We start from the raw sequence: 17,438 nt of genomic DNA, 5'->3' as shown, positions 1-17,438 counted from the left end.
CCGTGGCCACGATGAGCAGGAATCCACCAGTCATAATCAAGGGAACTTCCTTGAGTGCATGAAGCTGCTGAAAACATTTGATCCATTTTGAAAAATTACAGTCCTGCCTCACATACTACCTATCTGTCTCATTTTCACAAAATGAGATGATAACCAGTATTTCACATGAAATAACTGGAAATATACTGTAGTTAAAGAGATGAAGGAAGCTAAGATGTACTCTGTTATGGCTGATGAGGCTAGAGATGAGCACACGGAACAGCTTGCAGTGTGTGTAACGAGGGCTGCACGATTAATCGTTAGAAAATCGCGATCTCGATTCATACTTATGTACGATCTCATTTCCAAATGACAACGATTTAAAAAAAAAAAAAAAAAACGACGACGATTGTACCGCATTTTGATCCGGGACGTAATCTGCATGAAAACAAGCGCTCACTCTTCCTGCTCAACAAATGACAAGGGCGGAGCCTTATACCACGTGATACAGAAGCTGTGCCGTGATGCTCAAATTGGCAGGAAAAAACAACGGAGAACACATCAGGGATGACGAGAAAGTGACAGGAGAAAATCTGTCCCGGTCAACCACCCAAACATCAATAATGGGAACCTTATACAGCGCTTCCCTATACACGTCGAACTCCCGCAGGCACAAAGAAATTACGGAGGCTATTACTTATCACCTGACCAAAGATATCAACACTGTGCAAAACGAGGGATTTAGGAAAAATGATCAACACCCTGGAAAAACCCAACACAGTGCCGTCCCGCAACTATTTTTCTACTGTTGCACTACCTGCTCTATACACGCAGTGTCGAGCAACGGTGGAGACGGAATTTCAAGCAGTACAACATTTTGCGGCAACCACAAAATGTGAGGCATTTATTGTTTTTATGTTTATTTATTGTTTTTATGTTCAGTTTCAACTGTTACAAAGTTGATGTGCAGTTAATAAGTGCAATAAATATTTATACTGGAAAAGAAAATCGTGAGAGAATCGTGATCTCAATTCTAAGCAAAAAAATCGTGATTCTCATTTTATGCAAAATCGTGCAGCCCTATGTGTACGTTTTGTGTCATGTAAAGGCCATGTCAAAGAATGTTTTCTTGGTCTACAGCAACTAGAAAGGTTTGATGCACAGTGCATTACAGACACTATTGAGGAGCTGTTGCAGTATCACACGCTCAGTGACTTACTTTGTGTTGCTCAATCCTATGATGAGGCATCTGTCATGAGTGGTCCTGTGGGTGGTGTGCAGGCCCGTTTTAGACAGAGACACCCTGAAGCAGTATATGTGCACTGCTATGCACATGAGCTCAACCTTGTCCTTTGCCATACATGCAAAGCTATTCCAGCTGCTTCTGACTTCTTTGGACTTTTGGAAAATGTCTACACATTTTTTAACACCTCCCTGGTAAACCACACAAAGTTTAAGGAACTGCAAAAGGACCTTGGACTGTTTGCATCTGAGCTTGTTCAGCTCTCTAACACAAGATGGGCCTGCCAAGTAAATTCTATCAAAGCCCTTCTCAACAACATTTCTGCAGTTTTAGCAACTCTCGAAGCCACAAACACTCCTATTGCTAAAGGGATCTTGTCCAAGCTGTCAAAACCCAAGACTGTGTACATGTTAATCATGTTCTCACAGCTGCTTGGCATCACTGAAGGCCTGCACCGCTACCTGCAGGGAGAAAGGCTAGACATGGGCAAAGCTGTGGAGTACAAGATGTCGGTAGTTGATACACTAAGTAAACTGCGCACAGAGGCTGCTGCTGAGGAAATATTTGAGAAGGCCATGGACATTTGTGGAAGCTACAACATCCAGATTCCTCAGGGGGCACGACACAAACAGAAAAGACTTGAAGGATTTGTACTTGAGTCCAGGTGTGGTGCAACACCAGATCTCACAAGCTCAGCAGAGTTTAGGTACGAGATATTCTTTCCTTGTTTGGACCGAATGTTGCAGGAGCTAGCAGACAGATTTTCTGGGGCAGGACAGAAAATAATGGAGGGCATTCAGGCATGCAATCCATCCTCCCCAACATTCCTTTCCGAAGATGCCTTAAAACCCATTGCGGCACACTGCCATGTGACGATAAAGCCTGAAGAACTTGTTGTGGCAAAAAACTTCATGAAAAGAAAAATGGAAAAAGAGGACATTTACGACATCACAACTGCCTTCCACTTGCTTGACGAGGACATATGACAGAGAATATGCATCTACTTTTTGTTTTCATATTTTAATTTATATTTAATTGTGTTGTGGTTTGCAGTGTTTTGTGTTGTTTCACTTTAAATTTGTTTAAAAGGAAAAAGCTGAAAATTTAAATAGTTAAAAGTTGAAATGTGACTAGTTGGTTTTTGTATTATATTATTTATTTATTACATTTTATGTGGAGTGAATGAATAAAAGTATATTTACGGTGGCCCCTAGAGACAAAGCACGTACAAACTCCAAAACACGTAAAAACTCTGAAGCACGTACAAAACACAACAGAAGTGCTCCAGGATGCTAGGCGCAGTGTTGAGCTTTTGTTACCTAGTGGCTACACAAGCCAGCAAGTACCAACGACCGGATTTGGTGTGTGGTAGTAACAGGTAAATGAAATTTTTTTTTAATTATTTGAATATATATGAGTGCTTGTGTATAAATACATAAACAATACATGTGTTTATGTATTTATGCTTTCAATTGTGTAATTTAAGTGATCTAGGTAGCTCTGTTTTGGAAGTTCAGTTAACGCTAGGAATGTGTTTTGGAGTTTGTACGTGCTTTGTCTCTAGGGGCCACCACATATATTTATATATAAACATATATAAATAAAACTACTAACATATTACATTAGTAATTCCTTTTGTGTATAATTTTATATTATTGTTAATAATAAATTAATTAAAGCAACAAAACAACCTGACGAGCCGGTTCGAAGCCGAAAGAGCCGGCTCTTTTTAGTGAGCCGAGCCGAAAGAGCCAGTTTTCTAAAAAGAGCCGGAAATCCCATCACTAATCCTAAGCTACAGTCACCCTGGGGAGAAACTAGTGAGGGAGACCCTCAGGACTAAGCCGGGTTTTCTGGGTCCAGAGGTTTGAAGAAACTTTTTCCCTTTCTTTCGTCACAGCTGTCCTCTGTCAGATGTTCTGTTGACCCACTAAGAGAGGCATCATTTCAGAAACATCAGACAGACTGAAGCTCATGGTCAAGGAGGACCTAATGATCTTCACCAGCAGCTCCCTCACAGGAAATCTTCAGCAGCTCCTGTAATAACAAAGAGAACAGAACCATCACAAACTCAAATATACATTTTATCCCTCAAAATTGAAATAAAGCTGATCCTTCTCTGTCCTCACACACTCAGGATCTGAAGCTCTTCTCTTACATTTTTTCAGTTCTACAGTTTAATCCATAGTTACTGATTAATTAGGAGTTACTGAAGTACAAGCTTTTTTTTTTCTTTTTTTAAAAATGGTGTTACTGTCTTTATAGATGTGGCAAGAGACTGAAAAAATGCTGCTGTTTGCACATATACATGCACATAATCAGCTCTGCACAGGAGCTGAAGCAGAGTACAGCCTGTTGCTTTTACAGTATAATACTTGTACTAAAGTTACAGTAATGGTAATTAGTTAGTGACTGAGCAGCCTGGGGCGTTTCTCTTGATTTCTTTAGTCAGGGTAAATCCATTCACCTGCACAGATTAGCTAAACGAACTTTACAAAACAAGTTTCCCTGACAGCCGAGTGCTCATCTTAGCTAGCTAGGTCTCAGGACCCAGCTAAGGACGTCAGTTACGGATTAGCTTACCCATTCTTATATTTTGCTTGTTCTTATGTTATTGTATTTTTGCACACCTCTGTTGCTTGTGGAGCTTGCACACAAGAATTTCACTCGCATGTACTGTACCGGTGTACCTGCACATGTGATTTGACAATAAAAGTGATTTGATTTGATTACTGACATGTTTAACTTAGTGCAGCGGGGCCTCGGGTCCTTCTGTCGGGTAGTCCAGTTTACTGAAAAACAACTCAGTCTGTCAGGTTAAAACAGTCGGTCATCGTTTTGTTGCGTAAACGCTGGCCCTCCTCTCAGAGCCTACGCTCTGTCTGCTATTCCCGAACAGATACACAAGTTTCTCCGTGACTGCAGCTGCCAGTCAAAGCTTTTATGATGACGTTACACCCCAGTTTAACATCACTGTGATAGGAATTGGAATCAAACTTATGGGAAAGGAGACCCCTTGAACATAAATCAGCGTGATGAGAACTATTGATAATAAAAGAAAGATTCTTTGGAAAAAAAAATATCTGGGCAGAATTTATTTATTTTAGTCTGACACCAGTCCTATCCGCTAACGTGGAGGAGGCGGATGGGACAACTTTTTGGGAAGTTGTCGCGTTGTCCATGTTTTCTACAGTCATTGGTTTATATGCTTTATATATTCTGAGGTAAGTTGATCTATAGTGTTACATCATATTCTATAAGGATGTTATGTGTTTGTATACTTTCTGCCCAGTTTGACCCATTTAGCAGAAGTCAGCCTGTTTAAGGCTCTGATATCTATTCTGTATGACTTAAAGCAGTTATGACATGGTCTGATTTTCTCACCCAATAAAGGAATATTTAATATATCAGTCTACTCTTCATTCTATCAGAAACAGTTATCACAACTCGTACATTTTCATTTTATACATATATGTAAGCACTGAGCCAAATTTAGTAATTCCAACATATTAAAAGAACAATGTTTGTCTCTTATATATAATACATCTATATATACACTGTCAAAGATACTTGTCTTTGAGTGAAGATTTAAGGTGATAGAAAAATTAAATAAATGCAACTTGAATCTTTACTGAAGCTCAATATTTGACACAGAGTTTAAGTTCACTGCTGTAATAACAAATAATGATTAATATAATAGTAACTTTAATATTTGGGACAGTATATTTACATTACCACAGTGAGATGACTTTAATCTCATGAACAACATTAGCTAATTGTTAGTTACTAGCTAATCTTAAAATGACTGTTCAGTACAGAAATGAAGCCCAACAATCATGTTTTTACAGTCCTGTGGTCTCAGCCTCAGATACTTATCAAATCAAACAAAGCTCATGTAAAAATAAATAAATGAACAAAAACTTTGGTCCTTCTTTTCTGTCACTGCTGTATGAAACGTTTCTAACTGTCAGTATCATGGTTGCTAGGCAACCTGAGCAGTGCAACAGAGGCTAGACTGTCCCATTTCACAAACCTCACACCTCCAGCCTTCTCTGTCTTCAAAGGAGCTGGCCCACGTAGACCGCGAAGGCCGGGTCCTCCTAAGGATGCAGCTCTAATTTTCTGCTTCTAAATTCAGATAAAACTGAGGTTATTGTACTTGTCCCTAAAATTCCTAGAAATATGGTATCTAACCAGATTCTTACTCTGGATGGCATTACCTTGGCCTCCAGTAACACTGCGAGGAACGGAGTCATTTTTGACCAGGATATGTCCTTCAATGCACATATTAAACAAATATGTAAGACTGCTTTCTTCTCTCTGCGCAATATCTCTGAAATTACAAAATATCCTGTCTCAGAGTGACACTGAAAAATTAGTTCATGCATTTATTACTTCTAAGTTGGACTGCTGTAAATAATTATTATCAGAATGTCATAAAAACTCCCTGAAAAACCTTCAGTTAATCCAAAATACTGCGGCAAGAGTACTGACAGGGACTAGAAACAGAGAGCATATTTCTCCTATATTGGCTTCCCTTCTTTGGCTCCCTAAATCTAGAATTGAATTTAAATCCTGCTCCTCACATACAGTGACTTGAATAATCAGGCCCCATCTTATGTTAATGACCTTATAGTATCATTTCACCCCATTAAAGCACTTCGCTCTCGCACTGCAGGCTTACTTGTTGTTCCTTGAGCGAAATATATTTAAATGATGAATTTATGCAGGTTTCACCCCTCGCAGTGCGCTCTACCCAGATCACTGTGTTGGGAGTGCCTCCGTTTATTCCTAACATGGCCTTGGAGCAAGAACTGAAGCAGTTTGGGAAATTTACAAGTGGTTTCCGGAATGTGAGTGTGGGCTGTAAGCACACCAAGTTGAAGCATGTTCAGTCCCTTCAGCGGCAAGTGTTCATGTTTTGAGGCTCCCCACACAGACACTGGATGTCTCCTAAGCAATGGGAAGGACAGCTACAGGCAGAAGATGGAGAACCAGCTTCAGTAAAACAATGTTAGCGAAATCTGAGAGGCCTTAGAACCATCTTGGGCCACAAAGATCAGAACTCTCTGCCCAGGGCTGATGTGAGGTGGGCAAATGAACTGAATAATTACTTTAACAGGTTTGACTGCAGTATCCAACATCAGCTGCAAACTCACCCACCCCCACTGGTGCTGTTCCACCCTGACACCTCAGTCACTTCACACCTCCTCTACTTACCCTGCTCACTACTCCCCACCACCAACAACGTGTCTGTGAAGGTTCTCAGTCATCCAGGTCATCGTAGTCAAAGGAGCTTGTAAAGAAAAGCGTCTGGACTTCTTTAAGTTGCTTGAAGACGTTTCACCTCTCATCCGAGAAGCTTCTTCAGTTCTAAGGTCAAATGGTGGGGAGTCCCAGATTTAAACCTAGTGGGAGTATCCCCCCAAAGAGGGACAAAAGGACTCTCTCTCTTCACTTGCATACCCACCACGGAGGCCGTGGAGACTGTCAGAAAACGACTACAAGAAGACTCCTTGGAAGACAGGACCAACTTCACACCCGATCAGATCTGCACACTGTTAGACCTCTGCCTTACCACAACATACTTCAAATACAACAAAGGCTTCTACAGACAAAAACATGGCTGTGCCATGGGCTCCCCCGTGTCACCGATTGTAGCCAACCTTTACATGGAGGAAGTGGAAAGAAAGGCTCTTGGCTCTTTCAAAGGAAGAGTACCCAGCCACTGGTACAGATATGTAGACGACACCTGGGTCAAAATCAAGACACAAGAAGTGGAATCCTTCACTGCGCACATTAATGCTGTGGATAAAAACATCAAGTTCACCAGGGAAGACACAAAGGATAACTGTTTGCCTTTCCTGGACTGCGCTGTGCACATTGAAGAGAATGGCAACCTCAACATTGAAGTTTACCGGAAGCCCACACACACGGACCAGTACCTCCTCTTTGACTCCCATCACCCTCTGGAACACAAACTTGGCGTAATTAGGACCCTACACCACCGGGCAGAACATGTTCCCTCTAAGCCTGAGGGAAAAAGAAGGAACACACACATGTAAAGGAAGCACTCAAAACATGTGGTTATCCTAATTGGGCGTTCATAAAGTCAGCAAAGAGGCACAGAAAAGAAGATCAGACACCAGCGAGGGAGGATAAGAAAGACAGACGCAACAACATTGTCATCCCCTATGTAGCCGGTGTATCAGAGAAACTCAGGAGGGTTTTCTCCAAGCATGACATCCCAGTGCATTTCAGACCCAGCAACACACTCAGACAGAAACTGGTTCACCCGAAAGACAAAACTCCAAAACACAAACTTAACAATGTGGTGTATGCTGTACAGTGTAGCGAGGAATGCCCAGACCTCTACATTGGAGAGACCAAACAGCCACTTCACAAGCGTATGGCACAACATAGAAGAGCCACCTCCACAGGACAAGACTCAGCAGTCAATCTGCATCTTAAGGATAAAGGTCACTCTTTCGAGGATGCCAATGTTCACATTCTGGACAGAGAGGACAGATGGTTTGAAAGAGGAGTGAAAGAAGCCATCTATGTCCACTGTGAGCAACCATCTTTGAACAGAGGCGGTGGTTTACGACACCAACTGTCTGCCATCTATAATCCAGTTTTGAGTTCCCTCCCCAGACGCCTTAACGCCCACTCACATCCTGGGCCATCTCACCTCAGGAATTCGCATGATAAGGTGGGGCCAGGTTTCAAAATGAGCTCACCCGAAACCCTGGCTGATTGGGACCCACACCCATTTTCACACCTTGGCTCAGGCGATTAGAGGATCATCAGGGGGTCCTTTTGTCCTTCTTTGGGGGGATACTCCCACTAGGTTTAAATCTGGGACTCCCCACCATTTGACCTTAGAACTGAAGAAGCTTCTCGGATGAGAGGTGAAACGTCTTCAAGCAACTTAAAGAAGTCCAGACGCTTTTCTTTACAAGCTCCTTTGACCACCACCAACAACAGCATCCAATACACATTCAACACAAGGCTCCAGCCTGTCTCTCTCAACCACCCAGGTTAGGAGAGAACTGAGTAGGATTAAAGCCAAGAAGGCAGTGGGTCCAGATGGCATCAGCTCAAGGGTTATCAGGTCCTGTGCAGACCAACTGTGTGGGGTGATGGAGCGCATCTTCAACCTGAACCTGAGGCTGGGAGAGTCCCACAGCTCTGGAAAACCTCCTGTGTTGTACCAGTGCCAAAGACTCCACATCCCAAGGACCTCAACAGCTACAGTTGGAGCGACTGGTCCTGGCTCAGCTTCGGTGCCTGGTGAGCTCATCACTGGACCCACTTCAGTTTGCCTACCAGCCTGGCATTGGAGCGGATGATGCTGTCATTCACCTCCTGCATCGTTCCCTCTCTCACCTGGAGACCTCTGGGAGCACTGTGAGAATCATGCTCTTTGATTTCTCTAGTGCAGGGGTCGGCAACCCTGGGCGACCCTGGCCCCTGGCGAACCCTGAGAGACCCGAGGAGGCCGCCCGGTCCGAGTGTCAGGTGAACTGAACTTCAGGTAAGAAGTTATGACCTGCAGTCTATCTGAGTCAGATATAAACCAAGTTTAGGTGTAGTTTATTTTCGTTGTGCTGACTTTTTACCGTCAGTTACAATAACTCATACTGCGTGCTAGCTAGCATGACGGAGTTTACAGCTGGGTGGGTGCTATGATGTTACTATAGTGAAGTTTATTTTATTCATAAGGTTAGTTAGTAGAGTTGCCAACCGTCCCGTAAAAAACGGAATCGTCCTGTATTGAGAGAAAATATTACGCGTTTTGTATTGAGCTGAAAAGGAATGCAGTTTGTCCCGGACTTCAGCTAGAATGGAAAAGACACAAAGCTGGAGTTATTCTGTCGTTACGCTGCACAGCTGCCTCTTCTTCTCTCATTCTCTCCCTCCTCTCCTGTTGCTACTTCAATCATGAAACTGATCAATGATCAGCTGATCGGCTTTTCTCTCTTGTTTGTTTATCGCCCACTTTGCACCAGAAAGAGGAAACCAGCGGGGGTGGCACTAAACAACAGCAGCACGTTTAAGCTTGATCAGCTGTTGTTTTAATATTTCTTTCTAGTATCAGCTGATGTTTGCTGGAGCCATAGCTGTAAAGCTGCTGGTCATGATATCAGTTTGGATATGTGGTGAGAGGGAAACATGAAGATGAAACCAGGAGATGTCCTTACTGAATCATCAGAGCTGAACAGGTGATGGAGAAACAGGTTTACCTTTTAGGTGACATGAATGAGTTGAAGGAAGTTATGAACTGTTTCTGAGAGACAAATAACACCAGGATCCTTTTCTATGTAGCTGACAGCTGGTAACTGTGCAGGGGCGGGTCTAGAAAACTTTTGCCAGGGGCCAGGTAGGGCATTAAAAGGGAGAGGGGGGCACAAAGAAATACTTTTCTTTCTTATTCTCATTTAAAATGTCTAGCTTTTAATAAAAAAATATCTGAATCTTACAACCAAAGTTTCTATCTCCCCAGCTGTGTTTCCAGGTTTCAGGTTGTTTTATATGTTTCCAGTTTCATGTTTAGCTGTCCCCAGTTTAGGATTTTGTTAGTTGTTTTGTAGTGTTTCCTTTCACTGATGAAACCAAAAGGTACAGAAACCTCAAGGAAAACGGTGGAAATGTGTTTTACAGCTCCACCCTGTGGAAGAACACAGCTATTACAAACAATAAGAAAACACTTTTCAGTCTCCATGACTGAGTGTTATTGATTATCTTTATCGGTGCTCTGAAATGTTCCTGCAAAGAAATCAAGAAGGTGTACTTGAAGTAGTGAAAGTCCTCAGAGCAGTCGGATGTCTCCTGTGACTGACGCCTACATCTACACTAATCCGGATAAATTTGAAAACAGCATTTTCGTCTAAGCTCCACGTCCACACTATTGTTTTCAATCGTTTTCATCCACACTGAAAACACTATGTTCCTGTACTGCACATGCGTGAAAAAACGATTTGACCTGCGTCATTTCCGTCTGCCATTTCTGGCTCTTTGAAACGTTGTTGGAAAATGTAGTGGAAAAGTGCCGAGTTTTATCTGAGCCATCTGGAGCATGTAAAACTGATATTAATCTTTAGGGCTGTCAAAATTGAGTTTGAGAGCACAAACACGGGAGGTTCAACGATCCAGGCCCGACTACTCCGTGCCGCAGCGTTAAATAGGCAAGAGGGACACCGCCTGATTAGCAACAGGTGTAGTAATCACCGCAGACCAGGGCCAAGGCTGAGAGCCCACAATGAGCTCCACCCAGGCAAGCAGGAGAGAAAACAAAACAAACCTGTGGCCAACATGAGCGACCGGGGAGGCACAGGGACCATGACACATTTCCCTCAAACTCTGAGCCTCATTAACAAACAAGTGGCTGAACCTCTGCTGCTCTCATTCTGTTTGACTCATTTTAATGTTCTCAGCATGAAAGTCACTGATGAGGAGGGAACACTTTTATTAAATGTGTCAACAAAAAGGATCCATCAATGTCTCCTCAGGCTCTGAAAAGACATTTTATTTGATTTTCTTCATTTTATGAGAACACAAAATTTTAACTTCACTTTTCATAAAAAGAGAGAAAAGAAAAATAATGAAATAAAAAAAAATAGTGGTCAAAATTACAACACATTTAACAACAAAGCACAAACTACAAATAATCACAAATATGAGTAAAAGCTTTCCCCAAACATATATTCACTTATTAGCACGTGTATGTCACTTAAATTTATACCAATTACATACCTTTAAAAAATATACACAAAGGTAATTTTAAGGATGTATTTATAATTTCACACCAGGTCATTTTTGTTGCTCTCACCACAGTTTCTGCATCTCTGAGAATTTAAACTTAAATGATTTTTAATTTTAAGTTTATGGGCTCAAAAAGTTCCTGTCAGCTCCTGTGTGTGGATGAGAGGAAGAGAAGAAGGGAGCCAAACGCAGGACTCACGGTGAGAGTTGATGGAGTTTATTATAGTGAGTGGGATGAGCAGAACATAACGTGGCTGACTGAAACGACTGGCAAACTGGCTGACTGACTGAAGTGAAATGAACACAGACAACAGGAGATAATGTCATCTCAAAATTAATACCAATGCTCCAAACTTTTTATGAGAACAAACCATCATGTCTGACAAAGACTCAGTTCATGGACGTGTTCACTAACAATGTGTTTTCAATGTCCTGCCAGAACCTGCTGATGTGTTTGAACCTTCAGCTGAACTCTGAAAATCACACTGAGGCTTATAACAGAAACTTAAATCTCTCTAAGTAAAGATATTAAAATTTTATTTTTATTTTATTAAATTTAAAAAGAATTACTTTTAATTTTGTTAAAAATTTCAAAGTGAGTTTGAGGTTCTCAAAAATTAAGTTTGCATTCGCTCTGTCTTTTGCTGTGTTGCAGTTTTTAGAAAAATCATGAGTGAACGTGACCTCGGTCACAGAAAGCTAGTTACACTGGATCATCTCTGCACCAGTAAGACGAAAGACATAAAAGATCCATCAAAGTCTCCTGAGGACGTGACAAGAGATTCATTTTTACTTAGTTCACACCTAGAATGTTTGTAGTTCAGTCTGACTTCACTTAATAACAATAACTTTGGTCAGTACATGAAACACCATCCATCCATCCATCCATCCATTCGCTTCCGCTTATCCTTTTCAGGGTCACGGGGGGTGCTGGAGCCTATCCCAGCTGTCATAGGGCGAGAGGCGGGGTACACCCTGGACAGGTCGCCAGTCTGTCGCAGGGCCAACACACAGGGACAGACAACCATTCGCACTCACATTCACTCGCACATTCACACCTAGTGGCAATTTGGATTATTCAATTAACCTATCCCCACAAGCTGCATGTCTTTGGACGGTGGGAGGAAGCCGGAGTACCGGAGGGAACCCACACAAACACGGGAGAACATGCAAACTCCACACAGAAGGACCCCGGCCTGATGGTGGAATTAAACTCAGGACCTTCTTGCTGTGCGGCAACAGTGCTAACCACCGTGCCACCGTGCTGCCAACACATGAAATACATGAAATACATGAAACACTTGTTCACATAATCTGTTTATTGAACAACATGAAAAATTTTAAAGCCTCTGAAAGAACAACATTTCTCATGGATTGGATTAGTCATTGATCACTGTTACAGAGTTTAGATTTGTAGTAAAAGCTGCTGTAAAACATTGAAACAAAACATGTACATCAAGACAGAACATCAAGGTAAACTTCAAATCAGCTTTTTATGAGTGGACGTTCATCATACCTAAACACCTGTGACATTAGGAATACATCAGGCTACTGTGAATGTGGTCTAAAAGACCTTGCTTTAAGAGATGCCAGAAAAATTGATTATATATTGATTCTATTACAGTATATTTTATATAATAACATATTGAACTCTCACAATAACAAAAAGCAGAATGAAATATTTAATATGTGAAGTTAATCATCTTTACATTTCAATCCCACCTGTCAGCCTTATAATGAAACATTCTGGTTGTCTGCCTGCTCACAGTCTCCTTCTTTTCTTACATCATTTCTTAAAATATTTAACAGCTTCTGGTATTTTAACAAACATGTAATGCAGTACTGATCTGGTTCCTTCACCCTCTCTGCTTTTTATCTCCTCCAGTTTCTGGGCCTTCACTTTGTCTCCTCTCTCCTTCATCTTCTCTATCAGGATGTCCAAGTGGACAATAGTGGACGCTGAATCAGCTTTCAGAGCGATCTCCTCCAGTCTGACAACATGTTTGTAGGACTCATCCAGGAACACTGACTTCTCTGCTGTCAGCTGTTTCATTCCCCATTCAAGATTTTGCAACAGACTCAGCTTGTTCATACTTTCTGATTTATTCTTCTCATACTTCACTTTCATTTCTTTCTCAGTTTTCTGAACTCTTCGTGTCTTGGTCACATATCTCCACTTTTCCTTCACATGATCTGATGCAGGACACTTGTTGGTACAAACAGTGCAGCGGCCCCAACTCATGACCTCACAGTGTTCAGGTTTCCAGGCCATTGTGCATCCAGGATAGTGACAGTTCTCCTCACAGACTGTACAGCAGACAGCTCCTTGATAAAAAACAACCACCACATCCCTCATCAATGGGTTGTTTATCTTTGTAGACCTCATCAATTTCTACAGTGAAATTCTCATTCCTCTTCATCTCTTCTTCATGTTTCTGCAGAGCTTCTCGAATCTGTCTGATTTCTGTCTGTTTCAGTTCAGCCAGTTCGATTCTCTCTTTCAGGTTTTGGATGCAGGCTGTCAGTCTCATTCGTTCCTTCATGACTTCAGCTGTTTCCCTTGTGTTTTGAGGTTGAGTTCTTTCTATGAATCCTTTGAATTGCCTCATTCCCTTCTCTGTTACTTGCCATGCAAACTTCAAACCAAGCTCTTCTTCCTCTGTTCTCTCTTCATTCTGTCTGTTATTAAACAGGAAGTGAGCAGGCTGGTTTCTGTCATTTTTGGCACATTTAATTTTTGCAGTTTCAAGAGCCTGAAGAACATTTTTCGGTGTCCCACCATCTGAGTGTGTGATGAGAGATACAATGTTTTTCTCAACGTTTTTTCCCAAACAGTGACATCATTGCATCAAAGATGTACCTCAGCCGGTCACTCAGTCGATTATCACTCGCCTTCATCACCAGACCAATTGCATGAACTTCATGAACTCCATCCTCTGATCCAAACAACTGAAATAATCTTGAATGATGATCTCATCTCGTTCAGTCCTCTTGTGTCTCCAAATCCAGGAGTATCGATGATGGTCAGAGAGTAGGGCAGAATTTTATCTTCAAAACCAAAGATCTCGTGACACGATCACATCTGGTGTCTGACTTTCTGTCTGATTTTCATTCCTCTCCTCCTCTAATATCTGAAACCAGACTTCATCCTCCCACGTTGCTCCTATGATGTAGTTAAACAGAGCGTTGATCAGAGTCGATTTTCCTGCTCCTGTTTCACCAACAAGTAAGATGGTTTTATTTTTCTTGTGCAGATATTTTTCTCCAACGGTCATTCTGATCAGAGTTCCAAACTCCTCTTTCTTTGGTTTCAGCTGGTAGACAGCAGGACATCCTGAATGGACCAGATTACTTCTTTCAATGATTTCCCTGTATTTATATAAGATTTTGGGGTTCCTAAAGGGCAAACAGAAAGATTTAGTTAGTACATCTTTATGGGACATTTACACTTTCAGTACACAATATTATCACCTCAGTAACCTTTCTGTTTAAAATGAAAACAGCACAGATAAAACAAATAATTGAAATAATGTCCCTCTGCATGTGGAGAAGTGATTACTACCTTTTTTACAAAGATCATACAGTAATGTATTTTCAGATTTTCAGTCCTAAAAATTCCGTTTACAGATGTTAGACCATCAAGTTATCAAAACAGTACAAAACTGACAGAGAAATATGGACACCAGGGTCCTATTACAGGAAGCGTGTTAAACAAACTATAGGTTAAAACTAAACTCTGAGATCAGCTACTCTGAGTTTCCTGTTCCAGAAAAGCTGATCAGAGTAAGGGTGCATTCAAATAGTCTATTTTTTCAAAGCAAGATTCCTAACTGAGAAAAGTGATATGGATGTATTTGTATAGTTTCCATAATAAGAGTTGTTCAAATTCTCATTTTGGAAATATGACCTATATTTATAATATATTGTGGAGCAACAGCACAGGTAGAACTGTTGAATTCAAGGCAGGCGAGCCCCAGTTATTTTAGGGGGTGGACTTCCACCCACTACACAGATGCAATCTGGGAGGTGAACCAAGTGCAGTGTGTCTTCATTGCTCCTGAACTTTGCCTGTATTTGATGTTAGTACTTGGCAAAAACTGCCATTGGCTGTCACACAGAGATGAGGTTTCATCTGTATGCCAAGGTGTAATGGTTTTTGACTTTGTTTGTAACACTAATGAAAAGCTGCTTCTTGACCCGCAGCAGCTCCAGGCAGAGGATGTCAGGCTCTGCAGGAAGGTCATGCAGATTAATTTTGTTTTTTATTATGAATATTTTCTGTAAATATTTGCACAATTTAAAATATGGGTTTGATTTTTTAACAGTTTCAAATTGAAGACACCATGTGTTCATTGCTGTGTTACAATAATCCCATAGTCTCGCATTCTTTGCATAACATAGATCTGGCTATAGGTTTCTAGCTTACTTACACAGGTGACAGGTGTGCTAGTTTGAAAGCAGGTGAAAAAAATCTCTACCCTAAGGTTTCTCATCGGCATTATGCAGCTAGGCTTTGTTCAGACATGCAGTTTGTTACTGAGCTCGTCAATACAGAGAATATTAACTATGATTCAAGCTTTCCTAACTGTATTCCATGCCCAAGGCTTGCTGATTTTAAGCCATTGGCATATTTATTAGGAAACATTTTACTTAACTAGTACAGGAGCTAACATTTAATTCATGGCATTGGCTGATTAGTGACTGCTTCACTACAATATAAACTAATTGTGTCCGAAGTCTGTGGACTCCATGTTTATGTTTAAGTTTATTGTTATTATGTGGTTTTGTTATTTTGGGTTGTTTTTTATGATTAACCCTAGTGTTTTGTGCCCTTTGTACTTCCTATGTTCTGTCTCCCCAGTCTGTGTTAAGTTTGCGTGTGTAGAGTTCAGTCCGTGTTGTACCTCTGAGTTCTGTCCATGGATTTCCTGTTTTATTTTGAAGGTCCATGTCTTATGTGAGTGTTTCTAGTTTTGCTTCCCCTTGTCTCGTTATTTCCAATTAATCCCAGCCGTGTCTCCCTCCTGTCTTCCCTGATTGCCCTGTGTGTATTTAAGCCCTGTGTTTTCTGGTGTGCGTTGCTGGTTTGTCTGTGTTCATTCCCAGCATCATCCTGCATCATTTTCTGTGTCTCCCTGCATCTCTGTTTCAGATTTGTTTTTGCTTAGTTTTCCCAGTTTAGGTTTTCTCTGTTCTGTTTTTGCCACCCTCGCCTTTGTTGTATGTTCACTCACCATAAATAAAGCTCCCTCACCTCAGTAGTACTGCATCTTGGGTCCTTTAATAATTGGTTTGCCCAGCTAACCGTGACAAATTGTTGCACAGTAACTTTAGGATATCAGCACAAAGACAGTAAAACATGCAATAATATCTACAAATGCATTTACAAAACTGTCACGTCAACACTTAAAACATTCAAATTATTTTAAGTGCTTACTGACGTACTACAACCACTATTTAAATTGTGTCTATTTAAATTGTCTCACCAGTACACACAGACTTATTCACTCCAAATTAGTTTTAGTGAGAGTGGATTCATACTGGGCCAGATCTGGATTCTTCCTGGTTGTCTGATTATCCATGTACATAAATAATGATGCAAGTTTTGAACACTGTAGAGCTGTAGAGAACCCTTCTGCCCCACATCTATGGGGCTGATTACCATTTATAATGCCCACTCAGTGGATTAATAACCTTGAAAGGCTAGAGTAGGATGACATATTAAAACATAAAACTAGCATTTTGGGGCACAAATTAACTGTACCTATGGTACTATGGTATGGTACCTATGGTACCTATGGTACAGTTAATTTGCTCATAGGGGGTCATGTGATTGTTGGGTTTTTCTCTGTATCTATTATTGTATGATCTACTCTACAATATAAAGCGCCTTGACGCCACTGTTGTTGTGATTTGGTGCTATATAAATAAAATTGAATTGAACTGAATACTTACATGATGTGATGACTGAGCTCCAAGCAGTGAGGTGTCTTTGCAGTCTGGTCTCTGGAATAACAGAAAAACAGAGAGATTTTAATGGAAGATTCTGCTTCTGGGCACCAGTTTAGCTCACTGGTTGAGCAGCTGCCCATATACCCTATGGCTAAAATGCAGCAGCACAAGTTCGAGTCTGACCTGTGTCTTCCTCTGCACTCTGTCCACGTCTTTCCTGTCTACTCTTCACTGACAAACTGTCGGTAAAATCATTAAGCCATAGAATAACACACTCACATTTGCTTCTAAACATCACAAAGAGATGCTTGTCCCTTACTAAATCTTCCTGTTCACACTGATTTAGTAACAGATTAAGACGATAAATAAAATCAGGTTATCCATTTCCAGTGAAACAGTTTTGTTTCTTTCAGCACTAAATTCTTCTTGATCTCTGGATTGCAACAGTTGAAGTGATCTTACCCGCGTTGTCTAAGGATGCTCTGTGATGCTGAGGAGA

At 41.1% G+C, this 17,438-nt stretch overlaps 1 pseudogene; it reads right to left on the bottom strand.

Moving 5' to 3' along the window:
- Window positions 1-13,287: 13,287 nt before the first annotated feature.
- Window positions 13,288-17,431, bottom strand: LOC120441076 (annotated as a pseudogene).
- Between the last annotated feature and the right edge of the window lie 7 nt (window positions 17,432-17,438).

The sequence above is a fragment of the Oreochromis aureus genome, linkage group 7, assembly GCF_013358895.1.
Source record: "Oreochromis aureus strain Israel breed Guangdong linkage group 7, ZZ_aureus, whole genome shotgun sequence".
NCBI classification, from domain to species: Eukaryota; Metazoa; Chordata; class Actinopteri; order Cichliformes; family Cichlidae; genus Oreochromis; species Oreochromis aureus.
This window is presented reverse-complemented; position numbering and strand designations above follow the sequence as displayed.